Below are 17,862 nucleotides of genomic sequence, written 5' to 3' on the forward strand. Positions count from 1 at the left end.
AATTTTTGTGAGTTGTTTTTGTTTTTGTTTGTTCTTACCTGATTAGTGTTACATTTGATTTGATTGACGCTAATGAATTAATTTGGCTGCTGAGTTTTGGGGTTTTATGATTCTTGGAATCTGATTATTAATTTCAATGGCTTTTATCTATTGGGAACTTGAACTTTCAATTCTGAATGTGTTTAAAGATTTGGGGTGGAGAGTTGCTTGACTTTGGAGCAGACTTTGTTCTTTAGGATATGGACTATTGAGGAAGTTGTAATTGAATACTTTTGTTGTTGTTGTTGATGGATTATCATTTTGTCCTCCTAAACTTCTTGTGGATTTCAATTGTTGGCATTTGCTGGTGTTCTAGTGTTGTATACTAGTTTGTTTAGAGCAATGTCCTTTAATGATTTTTATGAAGCTGCACAATGGACATGGGAGATTGGACTATTTCATTACTCTTACATTCTTGTTTTTGTTGTAATCAGTGTTTATTGCTTGTAGTATGATCAGATGAACAAGATGTTGATTGTTGTTGAAGATATATGATTTGATATTATAGAAAGATTTGATATTGTAGATATTAGAAAAGATTAGATTTGATTTGTTTTGATTATAGTATCATATATTAATTAAGTAATAGATTGATTTAGATTAGCATGATTTGAAAATCTAAATTAGGTTACACTTGTGTATATATATTTGTACATTGTGTAGTCCAAAGTAATAAGAAGAAGAGTATTTTCTCTCCCTTTTTCTTAGCTTACATGGTATCAGAGCTTTAGGCTTTGTTATCAGTTTGTCTTCTAACGTGACTCTATTGAGTCACTTTTAGTTCTTTCTTGTGTGAATTATAATGGCAGATATGAAAGGTAGTAGTAGAGAGATAAAAACAATAATTCTGATGTTATTCCTACAGCATCAAAAATTACGGAACACAAATTGAGTGCAAAAAATATTTTAGATTGGAGTAAAACTATTCGGATATATCTGCGTAGCATCGATAGAGATGATCATCTCACTGATGACCCACCCGTTGATGGGGGAAGAAAAGAAGGTTTGGATAAGGGAAGATACAAAACTATTTTTCAGATCCAAAACTCTATTGATAATGAGATAGTCAGTTTCATCAATCATTGTGAGTTTGTTAAAAATCTTATGGATTATTTGGCTTTCTTGTATTTTGGTAAGGGTAGTTTAAATCATATATATGATGTTTGCAAGAAATTTTATCTTCCGGAAAAACAGCAGAGATCCCTTACAGAATATTTTATGGATTTTAAATGAATATATGAGAAATTGAATTCTCTCCTTCCTTTTAGTACTGATGTAAAAACTCAACAGTTTCAATGGAAACAAATGGCTGTAATGAGTTTTCTTGCAAGATTATCAATTGAGTTTGATACTGCTCGAACACAAATTCTCTCTAGCCCAGAGATTGTTTCCCTACACGACACTTTCACACGAGTATTGAGAATCGAGAGATCTTTGTCTACTTCTAATGTTACTAGTGCTCTCGTGAGTCGAAGTGGAGCTGGTCAAGGAAATAATAGTAGAAATAGTGGCAAAAATGAGACTAGTGGGATTGCTGGTCATGAACAATACAATTCAAATCAACGAGTCTATTATTACTGTAAGAAATCAGGTCATACCATACGCACGTGTTGGGGCCTTCATGGTAGACCTCAACAGCAGCCCCGTTTGCAAATTTTGCAATCCAGAAAAATAATTATGTACCTTCTGACAAATTCATACTCATCTCTGCTGATGAAATTGTCGCTTTACTGAGTTTCAAGTCTCACAAAAATCTACTAACCCATCTTCTAGTACCAATTCTCCTTCTATTGATCACTCAGGTAAACCTACTACATGCCTTGTGTCATCTTCTAACAAATGGGTCATAGATTCCGGTGCAATAGATCATATGACCGGTAATAAAGGTATCCTCTCCTTTTTTAATCTTAAAAAAGATCATCCGAATGTTACTTTGGCTGATGGGTCATGTGCTTCAGTTGTGGGTTCTAGTGTAGCAATTCCTATGTCATCTATCCCCTTATATTCAGTCTTATGCTTACCTAATTTTTCTTTTAATCTACTCTCAGTCAGTAAAATTACAAAAACTCTCAACTGCGTTGTCTCATTCTTTCCTCAATATTGTGTTTTTTAGGATCTTATGACAGGGAAGATTATTGGTAAAGGACGTGAGTCTGACGGCCTATATACACTTGAAATCCCTTCATTGAAAGTACCGAAACCTGTTGCATGTTCCTTCACCTTGACTCCGCTTGAAATTCACTGTCGTTTAGGTCATCCATCTCTACCCACCTTGAAGAAGTTGTGTCCAGATTTTCAGAATTCATCTCATTTAGATTGTGAGTCATGCCAATTTGTCAAGCATCATCGTTTGCCATACTTGCCTAGAGTCAATAAACAGGTTACATCCCCTTCTGAATTAGTGCACTTAAATATATGGGGCCCTTGTCCAATAGTATTTAAATCTGATTTTAAGTATTTTGTCATTTTTGTTGATGACTACTCTCGTGTTACTTGGTTATATTTAATGAGAAGTCGTTCAAATTTACTTAGTATTTTTGTTCCTTATGTATTGAAATAAAAATACAATTCAATGTGTCTATCCGTATTTTGCGAAGTGATAATGCAAAAGAGTACTTTTCTAAACCCTTTAATTCGTATATGTTAGAAAATGGAATCCTTCACCAATCTTTATGTCCGGACACATCACCACAAAATGGTGTTGCTGAAAGGAAAAATAGGCACTTATTAGAAGTTGCTAGAATCCTCATATTTCACATGAAGGTTCCTAAGCAATTTTGGGCAGATGCTATTTCAACAGCCTATTTCTTAATTAATCGCATGCCATTTTCTGTGCTTGCTGGTAAGATTCCTTATTTAATTTTGTTTCCAACCCAATCTTTATTCCCTATTGAGTCACGTATATTTGGGTGTACTTTTTTTATTCGTGATACCCGTCCTCAAGTGTCTAAATTAGATCCCAAATCTCTCAAATGTGTGTTTTTAGATTATTCACGTTTTCAAAAAGGGTAAAGATGTTGTTCTCCAATTTTAGATCGTTATTTAGTCTCTGCTGATGTTACATTTTTTGAGATACATATATTTTTTCTTGAGTCTAATGTATACAATAATAAGGTGGAGGAAGATGATATTCTAGTCTAAACTGTTACAACAACTGTTTTTACACGACCACCGATCACTTAAGTATATTCTTGTCGTCCTCAACACAAACTCACATCCTCCACCACCTTCTCTGTCTACAGATCCGAGTCTTGATCCATCACGTCCTCAGTCTCCACATTCCATTCTTGATTTGCCTATTGCTTTAAGAAAAGGTAAAAGGCAGTGCACTTACCCAGTTTTATCATTTGCTTCATATGACCATTTATCTCCCTCCTTGCATTGTTTTACTACTTCTTTAGATTCAATATCTTTTCCTCAGCACTTATCTAAGGCTTTGGAATATCCTGGTTGGCCGGCTGCTATGGAGGAAGAAATAATGGCTCTAGACAATAATGGTACCTGGGACTTGATTCATCGACCAATAGGTAAGAAACCTATTGGTTGTAAATGGGTGTTTGCTGTTAAATTCAATCCTGATGGTTCTGTTGCTCGCCTCAAAACTCGTCTTGTTACAAAAGGGTATGCTCAGATATATGGGGTGGATTACTCAAACACGTTTTCTCTCGTAACAAAACTCACCTCTGTTCAATTATTTCCCTTGCTGCTACTAATAATTGGTTTTTGTACCAGTTAGATGTTGAGAATGCATTCCTTCATGGAGATTTGCAAGAGAAAGTTTATGTGGAGCAACCACCTGACTTTGTTGCTCAGAAGGAGTTTGGTAATAGACTCCGAAAGTCATTATATGGCTTAAAACAGAGTTCTCGTGCTTGGTTTGGGAGATTCAGTGAGGTGGTTTAGGAGTTTGGCATGAAGAAGTGTAATTCTGATCATTCTGTCTTTTATCAACAATCTGAAATTGGTATTATCCTATTAGTGGTTTATGTTGATGATATTGTTATTACTGGTAGTAACAATACAGGTATTGCAGCTCTTAAAAATTTTCTTCAATCGCGCTTCCAGACAAAGGATTTGGGTATGTTGAAATACTTTTAGACATTGAGGTTACAAGGTGTAAATAAGGTATTTTCTTATGTCAAAAGAAGTATATTCTTGATCTTTTGAAAGCAACAGGAAAGTTAGGTGCTAAACCATGTAGTGCACCAATGATCCTCAACATGCAACTTACAGCAGATGATGGGAAGTTATTCTCAGATCCTGAAATGTATCGAAAATTAGTGGGAAAGTTGAATTATCTTACTGCGACTCGTCCGAACATTGCATATCCAGTTAGTATTATGAGTTAATTTATGTCCATGTCCTTACCAAGAACCATCCATTGGGCAGTTTTAAAGCAAATCTTATGTTACCTTAAAGGAGATCCAGGACGTGGTATACTATATGGTAATCATGGTCATTCTCATATTGAATGCTTCTCAGATACGGATTGGGTAGGTTCTAAAATTGATCGAAGATCTACAACTGGATATTGTGTCTTCGTTGGAGGTAATTTGGTATTATGGAAAAATAAGAAACAAAATGTAGTATCTCGCTCCAGTGCAGAGTCTGAATACCGGTCTATGACACAATCCACTTGTGAGTTTATGGATACATCAATTATTGTGTGAGGTGGGAATCAATAATTCACTTCCAATGAAATTATGGTGTGACAATCAAGTTGCCCTTCATATAGCATCAAATTCAGTTTTCATGAGAGAACAAAGCATATCGAAATTGATTGCCACTTTATTCGTGAAAAAATTAGCAAAACCTGATCTCAACCAATCATGTGAGAACTGGAGAGCAGTTAGCTGATATTTTCACTAAACCTCTAAATTGTCCGAAAATTGATTATATTTGTGGCAAGATGGGCATGATTAACATCTATGCTCCATCTTGAGGGGGAGTGTTGAAGATATGTGATCTGATATTATAGAAAGATTCGATATTGTAGATATTAGGAAAGATTAGATTTGATTTGTTTTGATTATAGTATCAGATATTAATTAGGTAATAGATTGATTTAGATTAGCATGATTTTAGGATCTAAATTAGGTTACACTTGTATATATATATTTATACATTGTGTAGTCTAAAATAATATGAAGAAGAATATTTTCTCTCTCTTTTTTCTTAGTTTACAAGTGTGACTATTTAAAGACACTAAGCAATTTTCTCTTGGTGGAAACTGACCCTTGGAGAGTGCTCTGTTTTTTCTGTCTGGAACCATAGTTGTCAAAAGAAGACATAGTTGTTAGAATCAATGCTGCAGACCTAACTGCATAACATTTGCAATAGCGGTATTGGTGTGCTGCAAGTTATGTATTGATGTAAATTCCTAGGATAAAGGTTTCAGTTATGATTATTTGTGGGTATTGGTAATGGTTGTACTGAGGTATTCTGCTTGGCTTGTTACTTTAGTTGATCATCTGCTTACATCAAAGACGAATTATTATTTCTTCAATTTTGTGTCTTAAATGACTGTATGTTTTGTGGTATTCTGCTTGGCTTGTTGCTTAAGTTGGTCCTTAAAGAAGATGATAATTAGGTTTAGTTACTTGATACCAAATGACCTGGATGCACATTTTGTGGCAAAAATTATTTATGGATTCTAGTTTATACAACATAAAAAAGATTCATTTGGAGAGAAAACTGCACGACTTCCTAAGTTTTGGGTTTTGGAGAAGACGGTGCTGCACTTGAAGAACTTAAGTTTTGTATACTTGGACCATGAAAGTCGCCTTCAAAATTTCTTGGATTAGTCTTTACATATCCAGAGATAAAGCTTTTTACAGTTGCATCTTTTTGGTGTCTAGTTAACAAAATTACTTTCCCACTATATAGCAACTGGCAAAAGCAAAAGCTTGATAGGCTAAATTGCTTGTTATGTTATTTTGCATTTGGGTACTGACCTTTTTGTTTGATATGCTACATGCTATTAAGTAATATAGAGCCCTTCTTATCCTTTTGACTTCTACAAGTTGGTTATAGATGTGTGCATCATTTAACATTTTGACTGACTCAGTGGTCTAAGCTTTGGATTTGTGGACATTCTTTCTTGGGTCATGATTGCCAGTCAACTCTTCAGTATTCAGCATTTAGTAGTTCAGGAATCATGCTTAATGTCCTCAGCCCTCTTAAGTGCCATTTCTCTATAGTGGAAAATCATCTACTACCATATGTATTATAGACTTCATGGTAAGTCTTTGGAAATATCTTATCATGATTTGCAGATTGAAGATGGTTGTTGGCATGGTATTCTAATCCCTTGTACGTTGGAATAGTGCATCTTTTTGACAGTTGAATTGGCAGATGAATTTGGTTGAGATTCTTCTGTGTTATGTAACCATGTAACTAACTCCTATCGTTTCGTCAAAAAAATAATAATGGTAACCATGTAACCATTTTATTTGTCAATTTAGTTAATATTTGCTGACATGTGCTGACCGTAAATTGATAACTTACCAATTAACTACGGATAATTGTGTAATTAACTCTTTAATCAATTTCTTATTGCATTTTTTCCCCAATTTTATGTTGAAATTCACCGGGGTACAAGTGCTCCAATATATTCCAGCCTTCAGCTTTCTTGTACCCGCTGTTTTTCTGAACAACATGACTATTGACGTCTCTTACTACTTGTTCCGTATGTTCTAATCATGAACGTAGCTCTGAGCTTTGGTTTGAATACTTACCCATTGCAGGAATGCTGCCCAAACAAAAAATAGGTGTTGGCAGACTATGAAGATAGAAGGTTATAGCGAAAAATTTCTGGACTTGGTATTCGATCATTTGGTGCAAAATGAGAAGCTGGGAAAAGCATTTATGGCACAGAGTCAAAGACTTCGTTTGAATTCTATCGAGAGGTTCAAGAAATATTGGGGTGTCAAGGATCGTACTTATGAAGTACTTATTATGTGACGGCAGCAAGGATCGTTTATTGCCATGAATTTATTTGAGAGAGGAAGTAACAAAAACCGTATTATAAGCAAGCATCATATTCTTGGAAAGTCTCTTCGGCTACGTAGTGTTTTTATTTTTATTTTTATTGTCATTATCTTTTATATTTATAGGAAAACCACTTGCCTTGTTTTGGAAGTACTAGGATTCCAGAATTCAGCTTAAAGTAATATACCAATTCCTTTGCACCCGTTTTTGTTATGAAGTACTGAGATTAACAGGCTAGTAACCATTTTAAGATTGTTAAACTGCTTTACAGCTATTTGTGGCAAAATTCCATTGCTCTTGAAGTGGTGAGATGGTCATCAGCCAGCAAGTTTAGAGATGACGATGGCAAAATTCCTTTGCAGTGCTGCAGTGTGTCTTTCTGTTGATGCTTAGCCTGTGCACTGATCTGTTGGTGGTTTATGTCATTTTTCTTTAATAATCTGATATATGTTTCTTTTGGATAATATGACCCGCAGTTTCCATTTGGCTAAAACATTTGGTTGAAATATCTTTATTCATTGAAATTTTAAGCTACTTTCTGGTAGTTGTAGTAGGAGTTCATTAGCAGTGAGATTCTTAGCTTAAAAGAATAATTGTTGAATAATGAATCATTATACGATTCAAATTATGAGCTAATTCATTGTGATTATTTATGAGTTCAATTGATTCGTACTAAATTTTGTTTCCTTTTAAATTTTCTGCAGACCTAATGAATCCATAGCAGCTGAGCAAATGAAATTTCAATCCACAGAATGAGCTAGTAAACTTTTTGTTGCACTACTAAATGTTGAATTTCTGGATAATTTCATCAATAGATGTATGTGATATGCGGAATTATGGCACATAATTCTTTTGATAATTCTCTTGATAGCAATAGGTGCCTAGTTGATTAGTTTTACAATTTGTGCATTTCACGAAAGATGTTGTCTCTAGTGCAGAGGTTACTCAATTTTTTTTCTTGTATCACTGATTTGAAACATCAGAGAAAATGTTGCAGCATCCAATTTGATAAAAAGACTCTTCACCCCTTAATAATTTTTTTTTAAAGAAACATCAAAAACCAGTTCATTTGTGTCATTAATAATTTCATTTAAGAATTCATGGTTTAATTTGAATAAATATTTTATAAAAATGATAATATGATTATAATGGATAGAAACTAAAAATAACTTGCAATGAGATGAAAGATTTGAGAATAGGAAAATATTTACAACATATCAACAAACACTAGAAAAGGAAGTCAGAAAATATTTTCACTGACAAACCAAACACCAAAAAATTATCAAAAAAGGAATTTGAAAATATTTTCACTAAATAACCAAACACTGGAAATTTATGGAGAAGGAAATGATTTTCCAAGAAAATGATTCGATGCGAAAATATTTTCCATCCAACCAAACGGACTCTAAATGGTAAATTCTTATGATGTACACACATTCAACAGCAAACTATAAACAAAGGAAATTAAAAATAGATTTGGACAAGTGAACATGAGGACTAAGATCACTATAGTTGCATCATTAATGGTAAAGGAGCTTTTGGCAGTTTGGACAAAAATTGGTACAAGTGGATATGTCAATCAAACTTAATTAAACGTAGGCGGGGTGCTTCAAGATTAAGCATTAAAAATTTAAAATTTACAAACTTTAAGGAAACGAAACACATAATTCAAAAGCATTTGTTGCTGAACACAGAGAAATCAACAAAAGTAATGCTACAGTTTATGTTCCCAACCACAAATCCCAATCACTTTTGTCTCACAAATCCCAATCACCTTTTTATCTTCCCAACCACCTTTTTATCTCACACACATCACATCACAAAAAATGCTACAGTAAATATCTCAAATAAATCATCCAAATTCTCTCTATCCAAACAAGCTCAATGTTATTTGAGAATCAATCAGCTGGGATAAATAAAAAGCATTTGTTATTGAACAAATTACAAATTTAAGGTCCTAGGAATTAAAGGTCATGGATTCAAATTCCCTTTCCCTTCTCTACTTCTTAAGTCTCACCTGTCTCTCCTGCTTTAAAAATAAAATTACATGATATTGCACTGCTTCTGAAAATTAGCTAGGGTCCGTTCCCAATTCTTCAAAAATGCCAGAAAATAAATGAATGGAAAGCATGGGAAAAGCTAAAGGCGGCTAAACTTCAATAATATTAGCTTAAGATAAGCAAAATTTCTGAACCTAAGCTACTGTTCTCCAATGTCATCATCTTAATTTCCTGTAGAGGTTGAATACTAAATATGTTGCAGATTCATTTTAAAATTCATAATTTTATGTGGAGTAGTTTCAACGAGTTTTTTTTTTTTTGTTTTTTGGTAAGAGCTTACCAGGGTGTTCACCTGCTCTTAAAAGCTGCATCAATTCCGACTGTTACCAAATCTATCTTTTTTCTTTTTGTTGACTCATGATGCTAACTTGTTAGAAGTTAGAACATAAACTAAGAAATAACAATTGTACTTAGTGCTGTAAAAGAATTAAGGATGCAAACGAGTCGAGTTGAGTCGAGTGTCAGCCTAATTAAGCTGAGTCTCAACTTAATTTTATGAAGCTCGACGAGTTCTCGAGATTAAAAAAAATAATTAATTTATTTTTAAAAAATAAATAAAATAGTAATTTTTCTTAACAAATAATAAATATTAAAAATATATATGTAATTTTACTATTAAAATATAAAATAATAATATATATAATTGAGTACAAGCCAGCTCGCGAACTAACTAATTTAGTATTTTTGAACTCGATTTCGAGTTCAAATTCGACTTGATCATCTCGATCTCGACTCGAGCGGCTAGCAATCGGCTCGCAAGCGGCTCAATTCATTTACAACCCTAAAAAGAATGGCTGATAACAAAGTCTTGTATTGAAAAATTGGAAATTATCTTAAATTTTTCATTCTTAAGCTCTCTGTTTATAAAGCATATAAGAAACAAACCAACATAATCCTCTACTATCAAATCTCAACAAAAGATACCAGCAATTCCACAAGTAAAACTAGTCAAAAGACACTAAATATGGAACTACTTCTAACAACTAGATTTATCCAACAACTAATTCGTATATTCAAGTATCAAAAATTTATAGTGAAGTCGTATAATTATAAAACTCCTTGCTATTTTTGCTGTAGATTATGAATAGTCTTCTCAAATCTTCAAACCTTGTTTTAGATAAGGCTTTTGCAGAATATCTGCAAATTGATGATTAGCCTTGTAATGAGCCACTTCCTTCAGCTTCTTATGCCAAATTCCAAACTAAGTGATGATGCTTTTAATGTATCTAAATAACCTCTACAAAGGTTCAAAATAGAACACTTTCTACAACATTTAAACCTGAACAGAAAACTTGTAAGGCGCAATACAGTTGTTGTGAGATACATAAAAACAACCCTTTAAATTTTTGTATGATTCTTTATAAACTTTGTCACCACCATCATGTTTGGATTTTTCTCTTCAATTGCCACAATGCAGTCTAAATTTTTTGAAGGTTCTTAAAACTTGTGAATTCAAAAACAGAAAAATTACAATCTTCATAAATGTCAAGAATAAGTTTGATACATCCTTCCATCAATTTATCAATCTCCTCCTGATATTCTTTTGGGATCTGAACTTTTTATCTCGTAATGTTGTACTCCAGAATTGTCAAAAATTGACTAACTTAAAGAGAAATCCACCTTCGAATTACCAAATGCTGACCAATTCACCGGAAAATTTTCTCTATTCATTTTTATTGATAAAAGTTATTCTCAATTGGATAATCAATAATACAAGCCATTATTCTTATGATAACGATATCAAAAAATGATGTGTGAATGTTGGCCTTAGATCTGCGTCTAACTGCAACAGTGTGACATCTAATTCGTGTATCTATAGGATCCTCAATTAGTGCTAAAACATGATGTGTCTTCACCATATTTCATAGATCACTAACTGTCAAATAAATCCAACGTTTTACAACCTAAATTTGATAGTTTTCGCCATAATAATTAGGGGTTAGACAAAAAGTTCTTTCTTGTCATGGTTTTGAGCTAACAATGGATCTTCACCAATTACATACACTGTAAAAAAATAACACAATCCTTCAAAATATAGGTTCTTGATACCAATTTGTTAGGAGTTAGAACGTAAACTAAAAAAGATACTTGCACTTAGTGCCGTAATAAAGCCCTGTATTGAAACATGGAAAACACCTTAAATTTGTCATTCATAAACTCATTAGTTTTAGAACATGTCTTTTGCTAACAAATCTCAACAAAAGATACTTGTATTTCAAAATAGTTGAACTAGTTAAAAAACACTAAATGTGGAACTACTCCTAACAACTAGGGCTCTATTTTGGCACCCTTATTTTTAGAGGTGTTTTTAATAGATAAGTTTTTAAGCTACTTCATCTATAGAAACTCCCTAAAAACACTACAAAATTTTTAAAATACACATTCCAAAATACCCAAAGCACACACCCAATTCTCTCATTTACCATCACTCTCCCTAACCATTTTCATTTCCACTACCACTACCCCCACCTCAGCCTACCCATTTTCCCAAATACTCAAACACACAAAAATTTTTGTAAAACTTTAACAGTAAGATACAGTAAAATTTTAGACAAATTTCCAAAAAACACACCATTCAAACAGACTTTAGATTTATTCAACAACTAATTCATTTATTCTAGTACTAAAAAACTGTCGTGAAGTTGCACAATTCCAACACTATTACTATAAGAAAAATATATTCATTTTTGTGGTCAGGTTTGTTGGGTCATACTGGCCATTGCAAGTATTGTAAGCACAATCAGGTTATATAGTTTTGTGACAAGTTGCAAGTATTATTTATGTTTGATGGTAAATCCCCAGCATTTCGGTTTGTAATTCCATTTTCTCATTAATTTGTGAATTTCTCAGGACTCCGCAGGTTCTTAACCGCTCTGATGGATTAAAAAGGCCATTCATGTAGTTTTGCCTTGAGAAGGTGCTTACCTACGGAAGAAATTGAGGACAAAATTTTAGTTGCAAAGTTGTCGGTAAGGGGTCTCAAATTCTTCAGGAAAAAAGAATAATGATTAACAATCATTTTGTATTCTACCCAAAAGAAAAAAAATCTATTTAGAAAAATAAAAGGCATCATTTTTCCCTTTTTTTTTTGGTCCCTCTTGTAATGAAACAGGGAAGCATACTTTGCACACCATGGTTGATGGAAATTTAAACCAAGCTATGTTATTGTTAGCTACCTAATTGTTAAAGTGCTATTATCTTAATATTTTGTTCCTAAAGTTCTAGGCAGTCGGATACAAGTCAAGTTCGAAAACCACGTGATTAGTCTATTTCCTTATCGTTATATAGAGTTCTTAGTGAAGGGGTAGGAACGGTTGCAGGATCCTGAAGATTCATGGTTAAGATTTGGTCAAAAAAAAATATAAGATCCAGATTGTATGTCGTTCATCGTTTTTTACATCATGTATGAAGATCACAAAATTTTGTTCTATAGTTATACCTTATTGAAAATGAGTTACACATATGCATACAAAATTATATCTTGTATATTTTAGACAAAACCGACCCGAACAATTTTCCTGACAACCGATCGAGCCGTGTGCGTTAGTGATACGAGTCCATGACTGTTTTGTATTCCTTGGTCCAGGTTAACCACCTTTGGTTACGAGGAAAGTTGAGTCCATAAATATGTCTAGTGCTATTACATTAATACTGGAAGCGAGAGTTTGAGAGAATACTTGAGAAATTCAAGTTATTGAGTTATTTGAGAGAAATTTGTACCGTGAGTTAGAGAGTAAAAGCTACAGCTTGGTCTGGTTATTATTGAGAGTTCAGTCATTAAAATTGAGTATTTACTGGTGTGCTTATTCTTCTCCTCTTTCCAAATATTTTTATAAAATTGAGTATTTAGCCTTTGCAGTGCCTTTTTTTTTTTTTTTGTTTTGCATCAATAAGTGGTATTAGAACTAGTTAGAGTCTTGATGTTTTGCAGAGGCAAATCTGCCTAAATTTTATGCTAGTCTTAATATGAGAGTCGGATCTGTTTTATGTGTTTGCGATTCTTAAACTCCTCTTCTCCCACGTATTTTTATATGTGTCGAATATGCTCTGCTGTGTGGTTTTATATCCCAACAAGTGGTATCGGAAATTTGGGTTTTGATCCTAAGGCCTGTGCTCGAAATTAAGGCACAAAATTTGAAATTTTGCTGTTGACAATTAGGACACAAAAATTGGTCCTAGTTGGGTAGAATTAAAAAAAGAAAAAGAAAAAAGGAGATCCTACCGTATGATCATTTAGATTGGAATGGACAAGAACAGTCAAACAAAATTAAGTTCATTGTTGAAATTGAATTGGTGACAATTCATGGAGTCCATGAAATTAACCAGGGGAGAGATTGTAGATGAATATTCTCGTCAAACTGGTAAGTTAGTTTTTGATCTAGTTTATCCATTGTGTAGAGTTTTGGCTAATGGTGGAAAATTCGGGTGATGACAACCTGTGTTAAATATTGGTCAGGTCACATGCGTTTGAAACAACCAATGGAATGATATCTTTGACAATATGATTTAGGACATATTCTTTGTGCATATTGTACAAACAAAAGATGAAAGGAAAAAAAAGACAATATTGTTTTTCATCATCAAAATCATCCTCCTCAATCGCACCAAACAATGTATGCAACTGAAAATCGTCAACCCCTTCAAAATGTTCATAAATTTCTCCATAAATTTTTCAACCTGTCTTTATCAATGTCTACTTCTCACGTATCACGAAATTTTGGAATGTAACTGATGCGACTACCAAAAACGTGACCCAAGCTGAGCGAGCTGGCCAGGGACGAGTTGATGGGAGGAAAGCGAGTGAACTGAGCTCAGTCCAAGAACGCGATTCGAGCCGAGCGGCTACGAACTGAGAGGGAGCTGTTGCGCAGGTGAGGTGAGCGAACCGACCTGCAAAGGGAGGAACGGCGGGACTAGTTCCCCGGAACAGCTCTGACGGTCAAGTCAATAAGAGCTTGAGAGTAAAGTAACAGTGGGAAGTGCTGTTGATGGCGTACCTTGTGTTGCCTTGTGGTGCTGTATTTATAGACTTGTGGGTAGTAGTTCCTTATAGGATTAGAAGTTCGGCTGGAGAGGGAGTCCTTCTAGGGAAGGTTCGGATGCCGCGGCCCACCAAGCCCATCCAGTGGGGAGGCGGCAACCATGCGCGAGCTAGCATCCCTCCTGTCTGAGCTGGTCTGGCCGAACTAACAGGTCACCATGTCCGAACTGACACGTGGCTCCGGTGAATTTGCTCCTCTACAATAGCCCCCCTTTGAAGACTAGAGTCATCGCATGGTCACATGAATCTAGTCCTAATTCGAGGGGACGTGTCAGTTCGACTACACATGTTCACGAGCGTCGAGCAGAACCAACTGAGCTGGACGCTTTTTCTCAAGAGGTTGAAGCTCTAAAGAAGCAACTGGTTCAAATTCATACAGACCTTGAGGTGGTGACCTGCAAAGAACATCGCTCTGTCCACTCAACTGGAGACCGAACTGAAGAGTCAGCAGGTCATTACTCAACTAGGGGCTGAACAGAGGAGGTTGGCCGAACTGAACGGTCGACAGGTCATTACTCAACTAGAGGCCGAACAGAGGAATTCTACTCTCTTTGCTCGGAGGCTGAATAGAAGAAGTTCTATCATCTCTGTTTTGAGACTGAATAGAGAAGTTCTACTATCTCTGTTGTGAGGCCGAACAGAGGAGTTCTATCCTCTCCGCTCAGTTGGAAGAGCTTGGATAGAAGAAGTTCAGATAGAAGAAGTTCTATCCTCTCTGCTCGGTTGGAGCTCGAATAGAAGTTCTATTCTCTCTGCTCAGTTGGAGCTCAAATAGAAGAAGTTCTATCGTCTCTGCTTAGTTGGAGGAGCTCGGATAGAAGGAGTTCTATCGTCTTTGCTCAGTTGGAGGAGCTCGGATAGAAGAAGTTCTATCCTCTCTGCTCACTCTTCAGGCAGTTTGCTTCTATGGCATTAGCCCTCTTGTGAGCTCGATTTAGCATTTTTCGAACTGATTTGGGAGGTTTCTCGACGAATTCGGTGTATAGCTTCTGCTTACGCAATCCATTGATGAAAGCAGCCATGACAACTTTATCATCTCGGTCCCGGATCTGAAGGGACTCATTATTGAACCGCACCATGTGTTCGTACAGTCATTCCTCAGGCTTTTGCTGAATAGTGCTCTTGGAGAAGGCTCGTGACGAAATGAACTGAGCTGTGAACAGTCGCGCAAGCTGGCTAAAGGACCGAATTGATCTAGGAGGCAACCCTTGAAACCACTGTCGTGCCTTGCCCTCCAGGAACATTGGGAAAGTTTTGTACCTAACGGCATCAGCGGCCGTTTGTAGGCGCATTTGCGTCATAAACTCGAACAAGTGGTCCTCCGGATCCGTGGTAGCATCGTAAGGTTTCATGCTTGGTATTTTGAACTAAGTGGGCAGCAGGTAGTTCTCAATGTCAGGCACGGAGGGGGAGGCGATATACCTATCCGCCTCTGGATCCAATAACAGATCCAATTCGTCCTGTGCCTGGTACCCTTCTTTCCTGGGAGAGAGCTCCCTCCTTGGGAACCCTTGGAAGGGCTTCGGGTACTCAGTTCGGGAGCTCTTGTGAAAGGGCTCCATAATCTCGATCTGTTCATGTGTGAGCTCTTTCCGCGCCCGCTTTGGGCGAGGGTTGGGACTTTCCATTCTAGACTCTGACAGCCCAATTCCATCCATCCTCTGTGTCTTGGGCTCCTAGTCGTGATGGCCTCCTGACTGTCCCTTTAGGTAGTTCACAATAGCCTCAAAGGTGGGCAGATTTTCGGCTACCGCTTGCACTAGTTGTTCAAGCAGGATTGGCGAGAGCTCTGTCCCGTCATTCCCCCCGCATTGGATCCTGACGGAAATTTTGGGGGTTGGTCCGCTCGTTCTCCTTGGACCCATCAGCGTTTCTCTGGGATCTATTTCCCGGCATGATTCGTGAAAGGAAGAATTGCGTTCTGACAGACGGCCCCAATTGATGCGACTGCCAAAAACACGATCCTAGCTGAGCTGCTGCAAGCTGAGCGAGCTGGTCAGGGAGCTGATGGGAGGAAAGCGAACGAACTGAGCTTAGTCCTTGAACGCGATCCGAGCTGAGCTGCTACGAACTGAGAGGGAGCTGATGCGCAGGTGAGGTGAGTGAACCGACCTGCAAAGGGAGGAATAGTGGGGATAGTTCCCCGGAGCAGCTCCGATGGTCAAGTCAGTAAGAGTTTGAGAGTAAAGTAACAATGGGAAGTGCTGTTGATGACGTACCTTGTGTTGCCTTGTGGTGTTGTATTTATAGACTTGTGGGTGGTAGTTTCCTTATAGGATTAGAAGTCTGGCTGGAGAGGGAGTCCTTCTAGGGAAGGTTCGGAGGCCGAGGCCCACCAAGCCCATCCAGCGGGGAGGCGGCAGCCATGCGCGAGCTAGCATCCCTCCTGTCTGAGCTGGTCTAGCCGAACTAACAGGTCACCATGTCCGAACTGACACGTGGCTCCAGTGAATTTGCTCCTCTACAGTAACCATAGTGAGGATTTATACCTACTATAAAATAAAAAAATATCTTACAAAAATATATGAGGCACATGAGAATGACGAATAAGTTTCCTAAAAAGCGTCTCAAACTTTGAAAACAAAAACTAGCCACCCAATATATAGCACATAAGAGTTGGTAATTAAGAAACTACTAAACATTACTCTATACCTTAAACAAGTAAACTATTAAAATTGAACTATACTTGAACTTCTAATTTAGGAAAAAGAAACAACAATTATTAGGAAGTTTGGTTTAGTTATGCCAACAATGCATCCCTTAAACCAAACTTATGAACACATATCCATGCCATCACGAGCAAAATTCTTCATTGAAATCATTGCACCATCGTCTTTCTTAATTATGACAATCCAAAAACTCTTGTCGATTACTTTGTCTTCAATTTATTGGCCTCCTTGGATATCAACTGGTATCAAATTTCTTACCCTGTAAATCATCACATGAATAATCTTTCTTACCCTGTAAATCATCACAAGAATAATCTGACAGGATTTTTTAATCTCTTCAATATCACTCTTGTATCAACAACAACAATAGTATTTTTTTTCTCCGATCACCATCCAACACCAACAATAACATGACATGATCTCTCTTTTTGGATCTCTGTCTTATTAGAGCCAAAATTCCCCTAATTGTCAAATAACTAGAGTACGCAAGGAGCAATCTAGTGGCCTAATTTTATCTAATGTTCAAGTACTCTAAATGTCAAAAGAAAAATCACACTTTAAATTCCTATCACCATCTCGTTGTGATGAACACCCGGGATTGAGGTCTAGAGTTTTGATACCACTAGTTAGCACTTAAAATTGCACAACAGCCGCATATTTGATACATATAAAAATATGTGGGAGAAGAGTAGTTTAATAATCATAAACAGATAAAGCACTCCGACTCCCATATTGAGACCGGCATAAAATCTAGGTAGAATTGTCATGTTTCCTCCTAAATCCCAAATGAGCTCGTGAATTTAAGGTAGGGAATCACAGCCTCAGGTTGTCATCTCTGTTTCATTTTTATTTTTTTTTTGGTAATTTAGGTTGTCTTCCATATCACTAAAATTTACGACCTTAAGATTTTTCTAACCTGGGCTGATCTTTTTCTCAAGTGGATCTTGAATGAGCTGGGATGATTTAAAATCATATTCTAGCCCATTATGTCGTTAGATGTGAGATCAGTCATGGCCCATTTGAAAAGTCAGCAAAACGTAAGCCTTGTTGAATGCTCTGTCCC

This window comes from Coffea arabica, chromosome 7c, assembly GCF_036785885.1.
Source record: "Coffea arabica cultivar ET-39 chromosome 7c, Coffea Arabica ET-39 HiFi, whole genome shotgun sequence".
NCBI classification, from domain to species: Eukaryota; Viridiplantae; Streptophyta; class Magnoliopsida; order Gentianales; family Rubiaceae; genus Coffea; species Coffea arabica.